This window comes from Gossypium arboreum, chromosome 13 (genome assembly GCF_025698485.1).
Source record: "Gossypium arboreum isolate Shixiya-1 chromosome 13, ASM2569848v2, whole genome shotgun sequence".
Taxonomy (NCBI): Eukaryota; Viridiplantae; Streptophyta; class Magnoliopsida; order Malvales; family Malvaceae; genus Gossypium; species Gossypium arboreum.
In genome coordinates this window covers 60,355,267-60,373,941 of record NC_069082.1, presented here as the reverse complement: position 1 = coordinate 60,373,941, position 18,675 = coordinate 60,355,267, and positions in this window count along the sequence as shown.

Sequence of the window (18,675 nt, the reverse complement as noted above, 5' to 3'; positions counted from 1 at the left end):
TGTTAGGATCGCTCAGCTAATTCAGGTGTATTTCAATCACGTATGAACGAAATACAAACTTGATTTTAATTGAAAACATGATCGATTGAGGCACAAACATTATAAGCATGAATCTAATAAATATTATTTAATCAAAGTAATCCTAGCTTAAATAAAATTCAGCTAACATTGTTGCAAACAAGAACAAAGAACACATAGCAAACATCGTTAAATTAAATTAAAGAAAATAAAGATTAAACCCAATTTAAAGTGGCTGTCACCCAAGACTCTGACTGACGAGGCTCATTCGTTCCTTTGCTACGCTCTTTTGCTGATGGCTCTCCAAGGTGGCTGACCAAGGGTTCTTTAAGACGCTTAAATGCTAAAATCTTTATGAAAAGATGATGATAGTCGTGGGGAGAAAAGAAGAATGCTAGGATAATGAATAAGGAATGAAGGATGAGTGATGAGTGATGAGGGATGAGTAGAAATGTGAGAATGAGGTCTTATTTATAGGAGAGAAGAGGGGGATAGTTTACTAAAAATAGGAGTTTTCATCTTTTGAAGCATCTTCCATGGGTGGCTGGCCATAAAGTGAAGAAGTTGAGCTGATTTTTTCTTGATTTTTGGTCAATTTGAGTGCCACAACAGCTCAAGACTAAGACTCAGTCAAGTGCAAATCTTCATGTAAATCTCTAATTTCTTCAACTCTTCAAGGACCTTGTGCAATTAAATCAAAAAGTGGTTTATGGAAAGCCATGTGCAGCTAAATTTTGTGTTGACTTGGTCCCCAATTTGGATGGTTTGGTAGTCCAGTAAAGCTATCACACCTGTCCAGAATAAATCAACAAGTTAGAGGACCAAAGAATAGAATTTATTCAATTTAATTAATTAATTTAAAACCCAAATTATTAATAAAATATTTAAAATGAATTATTAAATATATTTTTATATTTCATTATTTAATTTAATCATGCATGGCCCACTTTATGTCTTAAAAATATAATATATTCAAATTAATATAAAATAAGCCATTTATTTCATGAAAACTATATAATAAAGCATAAAATCACATTTTAATAATTTCGATGTCTTAATTTCATATTTTCACATATTTCATTAATTTATTAAACAATTACTTAGTTATAAAAACAATTTTAAGTAAAAGGTGATAAATGACATAGGAAAAATCCTATATATTTTTCCGTTTACACACCCCTAAACTTAAACCATTGCTCGTCCCGAGTAATGTTCATTCACAGCAAAAGGTCTTGCTAAGGCAAAATTGCTAATTGTGTAAGTAGAATCAATCTTTGTCTCATAATCATGCATTAACAACTTCATGCTCATCAACAAGTAATTCATATGCAAACATTCCTTAAGATAATACTAAGCTTCAAAATATGCCAACATGAAACATAGTTTCCATGTATGTCATAGTCATAGATAACATTCTTCATTCAACATAATTTCTTATCAATCAAGCAAACAATCACAAGGCTTATTTATGATCTTCATATGTTTAACTTAGGACTTCCTCTCCACTAATGTAGGTGACATAATCATCAAATCAATAGGTCTTTTATAAGGTTGTAGTGAGGCTCGGTTAAAGGTAGGGATTTTAAGAGATGGGATACTTTGGTTTAAAAATCTTAACCTTTAACTTTGTCTTGGTTTTCTCGTAAAACAACCTTTTTCTTTAAGTAAACCTTTGGAGTACCCCAAACTTATTTTGAACTCAAGTTCATACAGTTTTCCTTTTTGGAGACTGAGCAAACCTTTCTTCGCTTTTTTTTTTAAGCATGAACACATACACCTTTATGAAAACTTCCTTAAATGTTGATTACCAAGACAACTTTAGTTAAGATAGGTGCACAAAATTTGGATAACTTTAAAATATGGTAATGTGGCTTATAATGTAGGTTCATTGCAATAAACAGGCTTTTAAGCTCAAAATTTCAGTTTCAAGGATCAAATATCATAGGGTTGGCTTGAAAAGGCTCAAACGGTCCAAAGAAATAGTGCCTATATCATTTTAGATTTTTATGTCCCCTAAGATTCCGCCTCAAGAAAGCTACTAAGTCAATTCTAAAAATATAAACCTTCATGCATGTCTAATATCAAAAGAAACTAAGTTTTCATGGCAAACATTACTAAGGCTAAGATCATACAAGCATTCCATTATTCATGATAACATACTTTAACTCAAATAAAATCATCATTCATACTTGCATACAAACTATCTTATTAAAAAAATTATCTCTAAACATTCATTTATTACAACATACTTATGAAAGAAATGATTGAAACATACTTGGAAAAAAATTTTAAAGTTTGAGCAATTTATTTGCCTTACCCCTTCTTTAAAAAGAAGCAATGTCCTCATTGCAAGAACAAAGTAATGAATGAAAACTGAACACCAAGTAGGGTTGTAAAGAAAGAGAGGTGAGTCATTAAGACTACTTAAATACCAAGTCTTTCCTAATAACCCAATCCTAGACATGTTGATTCCCATTACCACATCATTTAGTCTTTTTCTTTCTAAAGAAGTGTTAAGCTTATTCATGCTTGCTATGTTTTATTCTGTAGAAATTAAATCCTAATTACGAAGAAATAAATTCCTAAAGACCTAAAAATAAATAAATAAGACAATAGTCCCCTCTTTTATTTTCTTGACTTATTCCCCTTGTCTTTTTCAGCTCAATCTCAGCTTGTATCGTCAGTATCTTCCGTCCATGTCTCAAATATAGCATTTGGGAACTCAAGAACAAAAGTGTTAGAGATATTCTTAAAAGAATTTTGAATTGATTCATCTCTAATTTTTGCATATTTCCAGTAAGTTTGTTGTTGATTGTGCATGAACTTGCACATATCCATCAAAATTGACAACTCTTATTTCCTTGAAGTACTTGCAGAAGTTGGCATAGGAGTTGCAGATTCAGGTTCGATACTTAGCTTGACTGGTTCTTCTTCTGGCTCAACCCTTGGTTTAGGGTTTTCAAATCCTTCAACTAGTTTAGGACTTTTTGGTTCCTTATCAGATTCTTCCTCTTCAGTGTCTTTAACTGAATTAGCTTCGGTCTCAGTTTCATCTATTGACTCCTCAGTATCTGGCTCAATTGGCTCTTCTTGCTCCCCTTGATTCAACTCATGCACCCTCTCTACTAATATTTCAAGATCGTAATTTGTAATGCTTCCTTGAACATATCACCTCTTCATATTTGCTTGTGTTTTAATAGGGGCCCTTAAGCAAAGTGAAGTGATTAATGATGGGAAATAAGCACTTCCTGCCTTTTTTTTTGGCACAATCGTGAATCTCCTTGAGGATAGTTTCCCAACATTAATGGGCTTTTCTATCAAGATTGCATATAACAAGAGCATCCATTCCATCGAGATGGTGGAACTATGTAAGATAGTCATAAAACTGTAACGAACAAAATAAAACCACACCTTTGCTACTAGTTTTAGGTATTCCCTTTGGCAAGAATGGCTCCCATATTTTCTTATAATCCATTGGAATCCCGGAGTTGTCACAACATCGAGCACTTGTTGAAGAAAATCCCAGTTGATATTGTCCATCAAAAGGTAGTACTTATCTTCTTCAACATCAAGTAAGTTAAACAAATCATTGACGGACTTAGAAGTAAAAGGTACCTTTTTCTTTCGAATGGTGACTTTAGTAGCATCTTGTGTCATCAAACTTGCATAGAATTATCGAACTAATTCATCATCGAGAAGTGAACGAGCATCACAAAATCGTTCCCACTTGAGAGCATTGGTTATCTTTCTAATTGGCACAAGAACAACCATCAAATCATTACTGTTCAAGTTAAAGCCTTTTTCCGGCATCATAGGTTGATGCTTGAAAATTGAATCAAATCTCTCTTTCACTTCTTCATCGATAAAAATCGGGTTTTCAGGAGTAGTCTTTGATGATCTAGTTCTTTTTCGAGACATGGTATCTTTTCCCGAAAATTTCAGCAAAATTTTTGCTCAAAGGAGGAAAAGAGAAATCAGCAAGGTGGTAAAGACTTGCTATGGCAAAAATTGTGCAACGGTAAGGATGGTGCGGCGGCAACGACAGCGTACAATAGAAACAGTGGTGTACGGCGGCAACAATGACGATGTGTGGATACAAAGTTGGGGCTTTGGCAATCTTCTTGCGGCGATAATAGGTGATTTCGACAAAAAAGGAAGAGAACTAGGGCTTCCTTCGAGATTTGAGGTTGATAGCATAAAAGAGAGATTTAGAGATTTTTAGGGTGTAAGCAAATTGCTTTGAGGGATATGAAAAATAGTAGAATGAAGAGCGGTTTATATAGGAAAAATTAGGGCAACATGTAGCAAAAATTTAGCTACATTAGGGTTACTTGGGCAGCAAGCAATGGGAGTGGCGCCAAGGTATGGATTTTTCCCTTTTTTTTTTGGCTATCTTGGGCCTCAAACTCAAACTGTCTTGTCTCAAGAAAAAAACTGATTAGTACTTGGGCAAAATTTGACCCCCTTTATTAATATAAAAATTTAAATTTAAAAAAAAAATGGAACTTAAAAATTTTAAATCTTAATTAGAAAATTTCTTCTTAACAAATTACATTAAATTAATTCCCAGGAAAGGTTAGAGGGGTCATAGCAGTCCCGCTTAAGGTCCAATCTCCTTAGACAGAATTAACTAAATGTACTAAATTAAGAAAATAAATTTTAACTATTTATTTATTTACAAAAGAAATTCATGAAAAATCAAGGGTCTATTAATTTGAACGAGGATTCAACTCGCTCAACTTTACCATTCCAATAATGTTTGAGACGTTGACCACTAACTTTAAATGTACCTTCGTGATTGTCGTATAATTCAACAACTCCATAAGGATACACTTGGTAGATGGTATAACGTCCTTTCCATCGAGATTTAAGCTTCCCAGGAAATAACTTCAACCTTGAATTAAACAACAAAACCTTCTGACCTTCTTTAAACTCACGAGGTTGTATATGACTATCATGCCATCTTTTTTATCTTTCTTTACACATTTTGGAATTCTCATAGGAAAACAACCTCAACTCTTCCAACTCATCCAGTTGTAACATCCTTCTCTCACTGGCTTGCTTAAGATCAAAGTTCAATTACTTCAAAGCCCAGTGGGCTCTATTCTCCAACTCTAATGGCAAACGACATGCCCTTCCAAATACTAACCGATAAGGAGTCATTCCTAACGGTGTCTTAAATGCTATTCGATAGGCCCATAATGCATCATCAAGCCTTCGAGACCAATCTTTTCTGCTAGGGCATACTACCTTTTCAAGGATACCTTTGATTTCACGGTTCACTCTCTCAACTTGCCCATTGGACTGGGGGTGATAGGCAGTAGCAATATTGTGCTTCACATCATATTTTTCAAGCAACCACTTAAGCCATTTGTTCACAAAGTAAGAACCTTCATCACTAATAATAGCTCTTGGTGTCCCAAATCGTGTAAACAAAAGATTATGTAGGAATCGCATGACTACCTTAGCATCATTTGTAGGGTATGCTTCAGCTTCAACCCACTTGGATACATAGTCCACAACAACTAAGATGTATTTCTTCCTATATGAAGAAGGAAATGGGCCTAAGAAGTCAATGCCCCAGATGTCGAATATGCAACACCCCTTACCCATGTCCGACACTGGAACAGGGTACGAGGCATTACCAGATTTAATCGTTCATAAACATGCAAAAATCGGGCTACAAAATTTCATTCGTATCAAAACTTTTCATACACATGCATAATGTCCCATTCATGGAGCTACGAAGCCCTAAACATGCATTGAAAGTAGTTAGGGACTAAATCGAGAACCTTAGAAAGTTTTGGGAAAACTTAGAAAATTTTTCCATGACACAAGGTCACACGCTCGTAGGCCTTCGACACTCCCATGGGCCTTCGACTCGCCCGCGTCCTTAGGCCGTGTAACTCACTGGCTATGACATTAGCGAAAAATTTGAAACACATGGCCAAGCCATACACCCGTGTGCTACGCTGCGTCCCCCACATAGTTGTGACACACAGTCGTGTCTCAGGCCGTGTGACCAACACTTAGGCTATTTTCCAATCCTTCAAGTTACCCTTAATCCTTCACATCTTTATTTCCATATTACACAATTAATTCATGGCCATAACCATTTAGATTTGGTCATAAAACATTCATCATGCACATATGTCTTAATACCAATCATGCATGCCTTACAAGCATCATCACATCACAAGCACTAGAACTTAGCATGGATAGATAGATTTACAAACCATAATCACTATGAGCCACACTTCATGGCCATATATAACATAAAAACTAAGTCCCTATACATGCCACTCACACGAAATTGCTTAAGATATATGGGTCGATACTTCAAAGGAGATGGCTTGATAGTGTGATGCTGCCTCCGACATTCTCCAACCCCGAGCTAACCTGTCAACACTGAAGAAAAGGAAAGGAAGGGAGTAAGCTTTATATCTTAGTAAGACCGTATGAAAATAATAAGCAATTTATCAACTTGCTTCTCAAGGTAATACAACCATATTTGTGTTTTTATTTATGTTCAGGTCAAATTATATTCTCAAGTCACAGTCATTAAATTATTTATATCTTCAGCTATGGAACTCTAAATTAAGTTCCACTAATTTTTCCTGAATCTAGACTCACATATATTCTTACCATAAAATTTTCAGAATTTTTGATCTAGCCAATAACTACAGTTTATTCTTTCAAGTCACCCCTATTTCGCTATCTAACAGTTCTGACCCCTCTTAACTAAAAATTATTTATATCCTCATACAGGATTCAGATGATGTTCTCTTTTGTCTCTTTTGAAGATAGATTCATTAAGGATTCTAAGCATATAAATTATAACCCTTAATTATTTTTGTACAATTTTTTAATGATTATCCCAAATCAAAATAGGGGATTTCAAAATCATTCTAACTCTGTCTCACAACAATTCAAATATCTCATAACATGGACTTCTTTTGCTTACGCCGTTTCTTTTATATGAAACTAGACTCAATAAGATTTAATTTCTTATTTTATTTAGCCACTAATTCAATTTCCACAATTTTTCGTGGATTTTCAAAGCCGGACTGCTACTGTCCAAAACTATTTCAATGCTAATTTTACCTCTTTATAATTATCTTTAAATAGGCTTTTATGCCAATTAAAATCTCTTTCTATATTTATTAGCCACAAGGTGAAGGGGTAAACATATCATGTCCCAATTTAATTTGACCTAAAAGCCTCATACATAATCATCAATCAAATTTACGACATAATTTCCCACCATAGGTATCGACCTAATATTTACAAGGTCGTCACAAAGCAATTCTCATCAGTATGACTTACTCATTTACATTCTTACCAAAAGTCCAATATGTATCGAGCTCATCAGTCATGAATTTTTAGTACATACCTATACCCTTTCAATATGATCATAAACATAGCTTACTCATTTCCATAGCTAGAACTTACTCGTATCATTCTTACCATTAGGGCAACGTAACGAGACTCATATCTCATGAGTTCGAATAAGATCCTGTACCACTCACAACATGATTATATCATTCCATATCATTATCATGAGCCTTAAAATAACCCATGAACCTTTTTGGAATACTAATGGATATCCGATAAGCCTCACACAAGAGGGTGAATTGTCAATGCCATGTCACAGACATGGTCTTATACTGGCTCACATGTTGAGGCTGATGCCATGTCCCAGACATGGTTTTACACTAGCCCTCATATAGTGGCCGACGCCATGTCACAGACATGGTCTTACACTGGCTCACAATCAATGTCGATGCAATGTTTGACATGGTCCTACACTGGCTCTCATAATCAACGCCGATGCCACGTACAACATGGTCTTACACTGGTTCTCATATGGTGGCCGATGCCATGTTCAACATGGTCTTACACTGGCTCACAGTCAACGCTGATGCCATGTCCAACATGGTCTTACACTAGCTATCATAACATAGCCAATGCCATGTTCCCAACATGGTCTTACACTGGCATACGAAATGTGGCCAATGCCATGTCCAAGACATGGTTTTACACTAGCTCACATGTCACCACAAATGTTATGGCATGGATATCCAATCTATTCCTCGGTTCAATCGGGACTCTACTACATTAAATTTCATCATGCATTTTCAATCATATTACGCAAAATTAATCATTCAACACATAAAAATGATAAAGTTACCTTACTTATGTACAACTTATACGTTTCAAGGGAATATCATATTCCATCTAATTTCCAATGTATTCAATCATCACATAAATGTTGCTAACATTTGGCAACACTTTCTCATACTCAATATCATCAACATATAATTTAATACAATCATAGCAAGATAGATTTCAAGTATATTAACAATAACATGGATAACATGCTTATTTAGTCACATGAAGTTACCTTGAATGAAATTCCGGCTAATTATTCCATTTTAGTCCATCACCTCGTACCTTTTGATTTAAGCCCGAATCTCAATTTTCTTGATCTAAAATAATAAAATCCACCACTTTAATCATCATATTAACCAATACATTTCTTAATTTATACTTTGGAAAAATGACTATTTTGCCCCTAGACTTTCACAAAATTTATGATTTTGCCCCTAGGCTTGTAAAATAATTTTTATCAAATTTTCTCACTAACCAAGCCTAGCCAAATTCTTTTTATACTAGAAGCAACCCAAAAGTTCAATTTTTACTCACACATATCACTCATTTTATAAACTTTACAAAATGGTTCATTTGAGGTGTTTTCACGAAAAGCTTTTCACAAAAGTTGTTTATTAAACAACCAAAATTCATTTTCTTTCACAAAGTTTCAGCAAATATTACAAATGATCTCATGGAAAAACCCTATCGTTTCAACCATTTTGAAAAAATAGTCCCCTCATTAGCTAGCTCATGCTACAAGGATCCAAAAAATGCAAAAATCATCAAGAAAGACTATCTAAATCACTTACTTGCAAGGAATATAAGTGGCTGATATTTTTGACCTTTCAAAACCCCCTATTTGCTGGTATTTTCGGTGGAGAAGAAGATGAGAAAAAGATGATGTCATTCTCTCTTTATTTTATTTTATTTCTAGCCAATTTAGTTACCAAAACTCACCTAACTTTGACAACTTTCTTCTTTTTGTCTCTATGGCCAGCAACCACTAATTTAAAGGCCTATTTTCACTTTAAAGACCTCTAATTATGGTTCTCTAGCTATTTAACACATTTGGCTAGCAAAACAAAACTTTTGCCCTTTATGCGATTTAGTCTTTTTTCTCAATTAAGCTCACAAACACTAAAATTAATTCACCAAAATTTTCATGCACTTATATAATCATGCTATGACACATAAAATAATATTAAAAATAATTTCTCAGACTTCAGATTTGTGGTTTCATAACCATTGTTCCGACTAGGCCTAAAATCAGGCTGTTACAATTCTCACCCTTTAGGGATTTTCGTCCTCGAAAATCTAATTGGAAAAGAGATTAAGGTATCCTTCTCGTAGTTTCCCCTATCTTGACAAAGAGTCCTCTTCGAGGGGATACTTCCATGATCAGTCTGTCATCGATCTCTATTCAAACATCTTAAATTTTCAAACCCATATATCACTTGTTAGTCTAAAGTTGCTTTCAACTTTCACGAATCACTTTCAGCCCCCTCTTTTTTTTTCAGAATTACAAATCAATCCCATCTCGAAGTATTAATAATAATAGAAATCCGAATTTGCAGTTATCTCACATTGTACTTGTTTAGTTGCCCCTTACCATCACATTCTGATAGTTCTCAGTCTTACAAAGAATACATCACTTTAGCTTTACATTTTAGCTAAATTTAGACTCCCATCAAACAAGAATGATCATGTAGCCAACACTCACAAAATGAACAAAGGTTTTCCATTCAATTGTCTGTAACATTGGTGCTCCAGATTCTTGGTATCAAGGAGCATGTGACTTTATTCGTCGAACAAACGAAGTAATCAATTTCTCAACACCGGCACACTAGCAGTCAACTCTAAGTCACTCATCTAGCAACTCTTTTACTGAGACTTTAACTAATCGAAAGCATAAACTATCACTTTACATTCTTATTTTAGAACACATTCCAATTCGTTCGATAGTGCATCACTTACAAATCACTAATTCTCTAATCAATTTAAACAAAACTCAAAACTAGCGCTTCGATTAATAACACTTTCAACTATTATTTTTTTATTTTACTAATATGTAACAGACCAGCTCATTCAAATGAAAACAATTGAGTCGATTTCAAATACCAAATAATAGTATATCAAAATATTATTTTCTTCATGTTATTGACTAAATCAAACATACAATCTTTAACAAATCCTTTAGCATTCTAATCGAAACCTTCACGACTGTATTTTCTCAAGGAAGACAAAATATCCTAATTGAATTCACTGACTTCAATCAGACTTTCTTGAGGAAAAAAAAAGAATGATTTCATAGAGTTTGAGCCTGAACTTTCACTGTTTTTACCCTTGCCGAGGTCAATTCTTTTCACGAAAAAGTAGAGGAATTCTAATATCAGAAGCATTACATTCTCATGATCGAATCAGAATTACACCTATAACAAACATAGCTATCACAAGCCAACGAATACACATACTAGAAGTTTGAGAACCTAACTCATAAGAAAAACAATAAGGGTCTTGATGATTCCTCAGAGAAAACTAGAAGAAATCAACGCTCACATGTTCTGAAATCAATTGTAATAGGGGTAATATATATATTCCAAATATACGAGTACAAAGCAAAACAACTTTTAGTAGAAATAGAAGAGTAGTCTCATATAATTTTTCATCATCCACTCGTATTTCAACATAATAGAATAAAACTATACAAAGAAAGATGAAACATGCGGGTCATCAATTGACCTGACCAATAGTGCTTCCATCTAACCTTTTAATCAGCTAGCGTTCTCATGCGATAAGAATTTTATTAGAAACAAATGATCACATATATCTCTGAGGATGAATGAAGATATAAATTACTCAAGAGAGATAATTGTAATCTTTTCAATCACAACTATCATACTCAGACATCTTTATGATTCAAATTTCCTTTCTCTAACTAATTCTATCGTCACGAATCCAATATTACCCCATTCACCAATGGAAATTAATTCGAAAGAAATTCCAACAAATACACACTTTAATCATCATACCTGAAGGAGTTGATTAGTCGAGATTAATTTGCCAAATGGTCTTTAAAATAATCTGACACCTTTTTTCGAAACTGTATTCATTTGCCAAACTATTTTCAACTCTGGTCACTTATTAGTGAATCTACTACCGAACCCTTTAATCTCTCACTTGTGAGCACTTTCAACACAATTCTCGTGAAATTTCATTGCAAATTACCATATTAGTAAGGGGATGAGGTCGTAAGGCCTCAAACTTGACTCTCATAAATACACATATGTCTTAGTATTCAGCACTAATGTAATACCATCGTAATCACATAGTTCATTCCAAAAAATTAACACACTTATTTATTATACAAATGTTTTCTATCATCCATAATTTCAAATAATGAAATTACTTATTCGAGCTCAATATTAATATCTAATTAAATTCCAACACTTAGCCTCCATTTTTCTTATCGACATTCGTCAAATTAGAGAACGGCTTACGGGTTTTGAGCACATCGTTTACTTGATGCCATAGTCCAACTACGGTCTTACACAAAATCAAAATGCCATAGCGTAGCTATGGTCTTACATGTCATACTTTGTCATGGTCCAACCATGGTCTTATCCATCAATTCCTCAATGAACGATCGTACTCATTTCCTTCATTCTCCTCAATTTGATCTTCCAATTCAATTTTTATACTATTATAATATTCATGGTTCAATAGCAAAGACATAAAACAAAACATCATATTATCTCTAATTTAACAATTAAACATAAAATTCTACCATATTAACATACTTATTACAATTATTCAAGCAAGCGTACATAAACACACATTCCGTCTATTTGAGTAAATTTGCTTACCATATTCACTTAATCAAATATGTTGAGCACATAATATGATATACATGCCAAGCCAACACGAATGGGCTTATCACCATATAAACTTTCATTTTCTTCTACGTTTCTACATTTTTCAACTCATAGTTATCTCACTCCGTACATTCAGACATACATATCATGAACTTCTATTCATACCTTTCTGAGTTTTGTCTCATCATAACTTCACTTTATTTGAATACTTTAGCATCACTATCTACGCGTTCAAGTGTAGCTCGGTTAGAGAGTACCTTTATCTAAACAAGATAGTTCCCATTTGCGTCGGGAGAAATCACACTATCACAAATTTGTGGCATGTATAGCTAGACTCTTAAACGTACTAGGTTAGTCCAAGAACTGACTAAACCATAGCTCTGATACAACTAAATGTAACACCCCTTACCCATGTATGATGTCGGAACAGGGTACGAGGCATTACCGGACTTAATCGTTCACAAACATACAAAAATAGGGCTATAAAATTTCATTCATATCAAAACTTTTCATACACATGCATACTGTCCCTAAACATGCATTGCAAGTAGTTAGCGACTAAATCGAGAACCTTAGAATGTTTTGGGAAACTTAGAAACTTTTTCCATGACACAAGGTCACACTCCCGTGTGGACACAAGGTCACACCCGTAGGCCTTTGACACGCCCGTGTCCTCAGGCCATGTAACTCTCTAGCTATGACGTCAGCGAATAATTTGAAACACATGGCCAAGCCACACGCTCGTGTCCTCAGGCCATGTAACTCTCTGGCTATGATGTCAACGAATAATTTGAAACACATGGCCAAGCCACATGCCTGTATGCTAAGGCTGTGTCTTAGCCCGTGTGACCAACACTTAGGCTATTTTCCAATCCCTTAAGTTACCCTTAATCTTTCACATCTTTATTTCCATATTACACAATTAATTCATGGCCATAACCATTAAGATTTGGTCATAAAACATTCATCATGCACATATGTCTTAATACCAATCATGCATGCCTTACAAGCATCATCACATCACAAGCACTAAAACTTAGCATGGATAGATAGATTTACAAACCATAATCACTATGAGCCACACCTCATGGCCATATATAACTCAATGTAAGGCAATACCTTTGGCTAATCATAATAACGGCTAACATAAAAACTAAGTCATTTTACATGCCACTCACACGAAAACGCTTAACATATATGGGTCAATACTTCAAAGGCGATAGCTTGATAGTGTGATGCTGCCTCCGACGATCTCCAACCCCGAGCTAACCTGTTAACACTAAAGAAAAGGAAAGGAAGGGAGTAAGCTTTATAGCCTAATAAGACCGTATGATAATATTAAACGATTTATCAACTTGCTTCTTAAGGTAATACAACCATATTTGTACTTTTATTTATGTTCAGGTCAAGCTATTTTCTCGAGTCATAGTCATTAAATCATTTATATCTGGGGCTAAGGAACTCCAAATTAAGTTCCACTAATTTTCCCTAAAACTAGACTCAAATATATTCTTACCATAAAATTTTAAGAATTTTTTATCTAGCCAATAAGTACAGTTTATTCTTTAAAATCACCCCTATTTTGCTGTCTGACAATTTCAACCCCTTTTCACTAAAAATTGTTTATATCCTCATACGGGATTCAGATAATGTTCCCCTTTGTCTCTGTTGAAAATAGATTCATTAAGAGCTCTAAGAAAATAAATTATAACCCTTAATTATTTTTGTACAATTTATAATTATTTTCCCAATTCAGAATAGGGGATTTCAAAATCATTCTGTAACACCCCGTACCCGAGTCCGTTACCGGAATCGGACACAAGGTGCACACAGACTTAACTATTTTCACAGTCCATTTAGAAATTTCCAGACTAGCTGGTCACTGCATCACTGTCGCCTTAAAAATCATATCTTGAGTTTCAAAGCTCGAAAATTAGTTTCGTAATTTTTCCCTGTAACTAGACTCATATGTCCATCTACATATTTTTTTCTAGAATTTTTTCTCAAGCCAATTATTACAGTTTATTAGTTAAAGTCTCCCCTATTCCAGGGTTCGACTACACTGACCTTCGTGCGTTACAAATTGTATATCTCCTTGTACAGGGCTTTAATACTGATGCCGTTTGTTTCTATAGAAACTAGACTCAGAGAGGAATCTATACATATATGGAATGACTCCTAATTATCTCTAGTTAATTTACAATGAATTTCCAAAGTCGGAACAGGGGATCCAGAAACTGTTCTGGCCCTGTTTCACGAGAACTTTAATATCTCTTAACATATAACTCATATGACCGTTTCGTTTCTTCCATATGAAAGTAGATTCATCAAAGTTAATTTAAATTATTTATTCACTATTTAATACCATTACTACTATTTTTAGTGATTTTTCACATCCACATCACTGCTGCTGTCAGCATCTGCCTTTAAGGTAGGCTTTACCTATTTCATGATTTCCATGATTCAATTGGCCCTTTTTGCATACATAGCACAAAGTGTGATCATGATTAACCATTCCAATGGCTAATCGTTTCAAAACAATTCCATACCTCATAATGATCAACATACAAACGATTATGGTACTATGCTAAAACGATATAAGCCATTTTCGCATGGCTATCCAAGTTTACACAAAACCGAAAGGTACATGACCTTCAACAAAAGGGTAGTCCTATACATGCCATTTCAAAGTTCAACCAAAATTGTACCAAAATGGGGGCTTTGATAGTGTGGGAGACTTCGACTTCCAAAATCTCGAGTCCAATAACCGACGAGCCAAAATCTATAAACAAAGAAACAGAGAAAGCGGAGTAAGCAATTTATGCTTAGTAAGTTTGAGCAAGAAATTCCAGCACAACAAAAGCATAGCATTCATAAAGCTAACGGATAATTTCATATGCACAAATTCTCAATATCCTACTCATTTCACATTCCAACCCCTATGTTCATACATAAGGGATCATCTTAGCCAAATACCGGAAACTCATTACTCGATCGAGCGAATATTATTCAAGGAATCAACTAATTCAAGCACATACGAACATACCTCATTGCTGGAATTTTTCAAGCGTATTAACTGAAAATTTTACAGCAAGATCGCTCATTCTCGAATCACGCACCTTCGAATTTAACCGGATATAACGACTCGCTCAAATGCCTTCGGACGAAGCACGGTTATAGTGACTTCGCACGAATGCCTTCTGGACTTAACCCGGGTTTAGTAACTTGCACAAATGCCTTCGGCTTAGCCCGATTTATTAACTCGCATACGAATGCCTTCGGATCCTAGTCCGGATATAGTCACTTATCACAAAGCCTTCGGACTTAGCCCGGACATCATTCAATAACCGAGCACAATTATCAATAAATTATGACACATTCAGTATTTCATTTTCATTAGCAAAACTCAAACACAAGGCACTTTTCACACTTGCAATTTCGGCTCAATAGCCACACACAAAAGCATGATTTTAATTTGCTTTAAACATGATCTAATCAATTCAGAATTTAAGCTCTATTACTCAAGAACTTACCTAGGATGTCGTCGAACGATTTCAATGGCTATTTGACCACTTTTTCCTTCCCTTTCTCGGATCTAGTTCCCCTTTGCTCTTGAGCTTAATCTTGATGCAAGTATAGCCAAACCTCTTCCTAATCCTCTTCCAAACCAAGCATGAAGCAAAATTCCTCCTTCCCTCTAGTATTTTCGGTCAAGAGAGAATGAAAATGGATGAACAAATTTTTCTTTTCTCTTCCTCAATACACTGACAATGGGGCATGCATGAGACCATTTTTTCTTTTTCCATTTCTTTATTACCCATGCTCATTAATTTATTTTTTCACCCATGATTCACCAACAAAACATGTCTATGACATGTTTTGCCCATATTTCTTTGTCATGGCCGCCATCACTTGTAAAAAGAGGGTATTTGACATGCAAGGCCATTGTTTTGCATGCATACTTTAATTAGTCATCACACATTCCCCATCATACTTTCAAAGTTTTCTACTAGGTCCTTTCTAGTGAAATTCACATTTATAACTCTAAATTAAAGCATCAAAATGTCACACATGAGTTAACATATTATAGGCATCAAAATAAATATCAAATTATTTTTATGCCTCGGTTTTTGTGGTCCTGAAACCACATTCCGACTAGGGTCGTTTTAAGGTCGTCACAACTCTCCCCACTTAAGAAATTTTCGTCCCGAAAATCTTACCGTAAATAGATTTGGGTATCGCTCTTTCATAGAGTTCTCGGGTTCCCAAGTAGCTTCTTCTATTCCGTGTTTGAGCCATAATACTTTCACTAGCGGAACCCTTTTGTTTCGCAACTCTTTTACTTCACGAGCTAGGATACGAATCGGTTCTTCTTCATAACTCATATTGGCTTGAATTTCAACCTCGATGGACTAATTACGTGGGACGGATCAGATCTATAGCGTCGAAGCATTGAAACATGGAAGACGTTGTGAATCTTTTCGAGTTCGGGGCAAAATCAAACGATACATGAATCGGGCCAACTCGTTCAGAGATTTCAGACGCCCAATGAATCTCGGCTCAACTTGCCCTTACGGCTGAATCGAGTATCTTTTTCCAAGGCGAAACTTTAAGAAACACTTTATCTCCCACGATACTCAATGTCCTTTCGTTTCAAATCCGCGTCACGATTTCGACGATCTGTGGCCGCCTTCGGACTTTCACGGATTACCTTTACCTTCGCTCAGCATCTTTAATCAAATCCACTCAAAAATTTTGTTTTCACCGAGCTCGGTCCAAAACAATGGTGTACGGCATTTACGCCAGATAAAGCCTCGTAAGGCGCCATCTTAATACTTGATTGAAAACTATTGTTGTGCGAATTCAATCAAAGGTAGATACCGTTCCTATGAACCATCAATTCGAGGATGCAACATCTCAACATATCCTCAAGTATCTCGAATTATCCGCCGGATTGACCATCGGTTTGAGGGTGAAAGGCGGTCTTTGAAATGCAACTTGGTACCCAAAGCTTCTTGCAATTTCTTCCAAAATCGCGAGGTGAACCTCGAATCTCTATCCAACACAACAGAAATCGGTACCCCGTGTAATCTCACAATCTGAGAAACGTACAATTCAGCTAGTTTATCCAATGAAAAATCCATACGCACAGGGATAAAGTGTGACAGCCCTAAAGTGACCCTAGTCGGAAAGCGGTTTCGGGACCGCTAAACCGAGTCACCAAATTATTTGGATGTGATATTTATGGTCTAAAATATGTGAATATGAATGTGTGAAAATCTTAAGCTTCGATTTAGTAAATTGCATGTGAATTTAGTCAAAAGGACTTGTGTGACACTTTTGAAATGTGATAGGCTAGTCTACAAGGATCTAATAGTGCATGTAAACAAAAAGGAGGACTTGCATGTCAAATTCCCCCTTTTTAATTGCTAGTGGCTGGCCATGACAAAGGATGATGGGCAAAACATGTCATAGACATGTTTTGTTGGTGCATCATGGGTGGAAAAATAAATTAAAGAGCATGGACAAAGAAAGAAAAAAAAATGGTCTCATCCATGCTCCCCCCTCCCCTTGCCGTGAATGGAAGAAAGAAAACAAAGAAGAAAAAAAAAATGTTCATCCTTTGATTCATCTTTTGGCCGAAAATTTGAAGGAAAAAAAGGAAGAAGGGAGTGAAGCATTCGGCTATCCTAGGTCACTATTAAGCTCAAGAGCCTAGAGGATCAAAGTCGGATAAGGGAAAAGAGGAAGTAAACGAATAGCTGTGGATATCTAGTCGTCGACCACTTTTGAGGTAAGTTTTAAGCGATAAATTGTTGAGTAAATTCAATCATAATAGGGCATAATGAGTTGATTTGATAAGATATGATGTGGCCATGATATGTCTTAAACCCAAATGGTAAGTTCATAAGTGTTTGGACTTGGAAATTTAAGAGCAAATTGTAATAAATTGCTTGGACAGCAGCAGTAAGGTGATTTTAGAAAATCACTATAAATTGTTGGTGTGGAATTATAGGCTGAATAAAATATGTAATCAAAGCTTAGTTGGTCTATTTTCTTATAAAAGAGACCGTGGAAACAAAGAAATTTCCTATAAAGAGATATTTAATGTTGTGCGGGATGTTGTCGGAATGATTCCAAAATCCCTGTTCTGTTTTTGGAAAATCATTATAATTCGTACAAAAATAGTTATGAGATAAGATTTATATGCTTAGACTCCTTAATGAGTCTAGTTTCAAATGGAGTCAAATAGAACACATTATGAATTCTGTACAATGAAAAATTTGATTCGTAGTGAAGAGTGGTCAGATTAGTCAAACAGTGAAACAGGGAAACTTTAAGAAAAATCTGGTATTGATTGGCCAAACCTAAAATTCTGAAATTTTATGGGTGGAAGATACATGAGTCTACATTCGGGAAAATTAACGGCAATTGATTTTGAGTTTTGTAGCTCCAGTTATAAACAACTTAGTGACTGTTGGTCAGAAAAACTGCTTGTAGTGAATATGTGATTTTGTTGTAAACTTTGATGAAACTATTTGAGTTGCTTATAAGCTATTGCTGAAATTGATGTACAAGAAAATATGAAATATGTATGATATACATATATGTGTGATAAGGCCGAATGGCC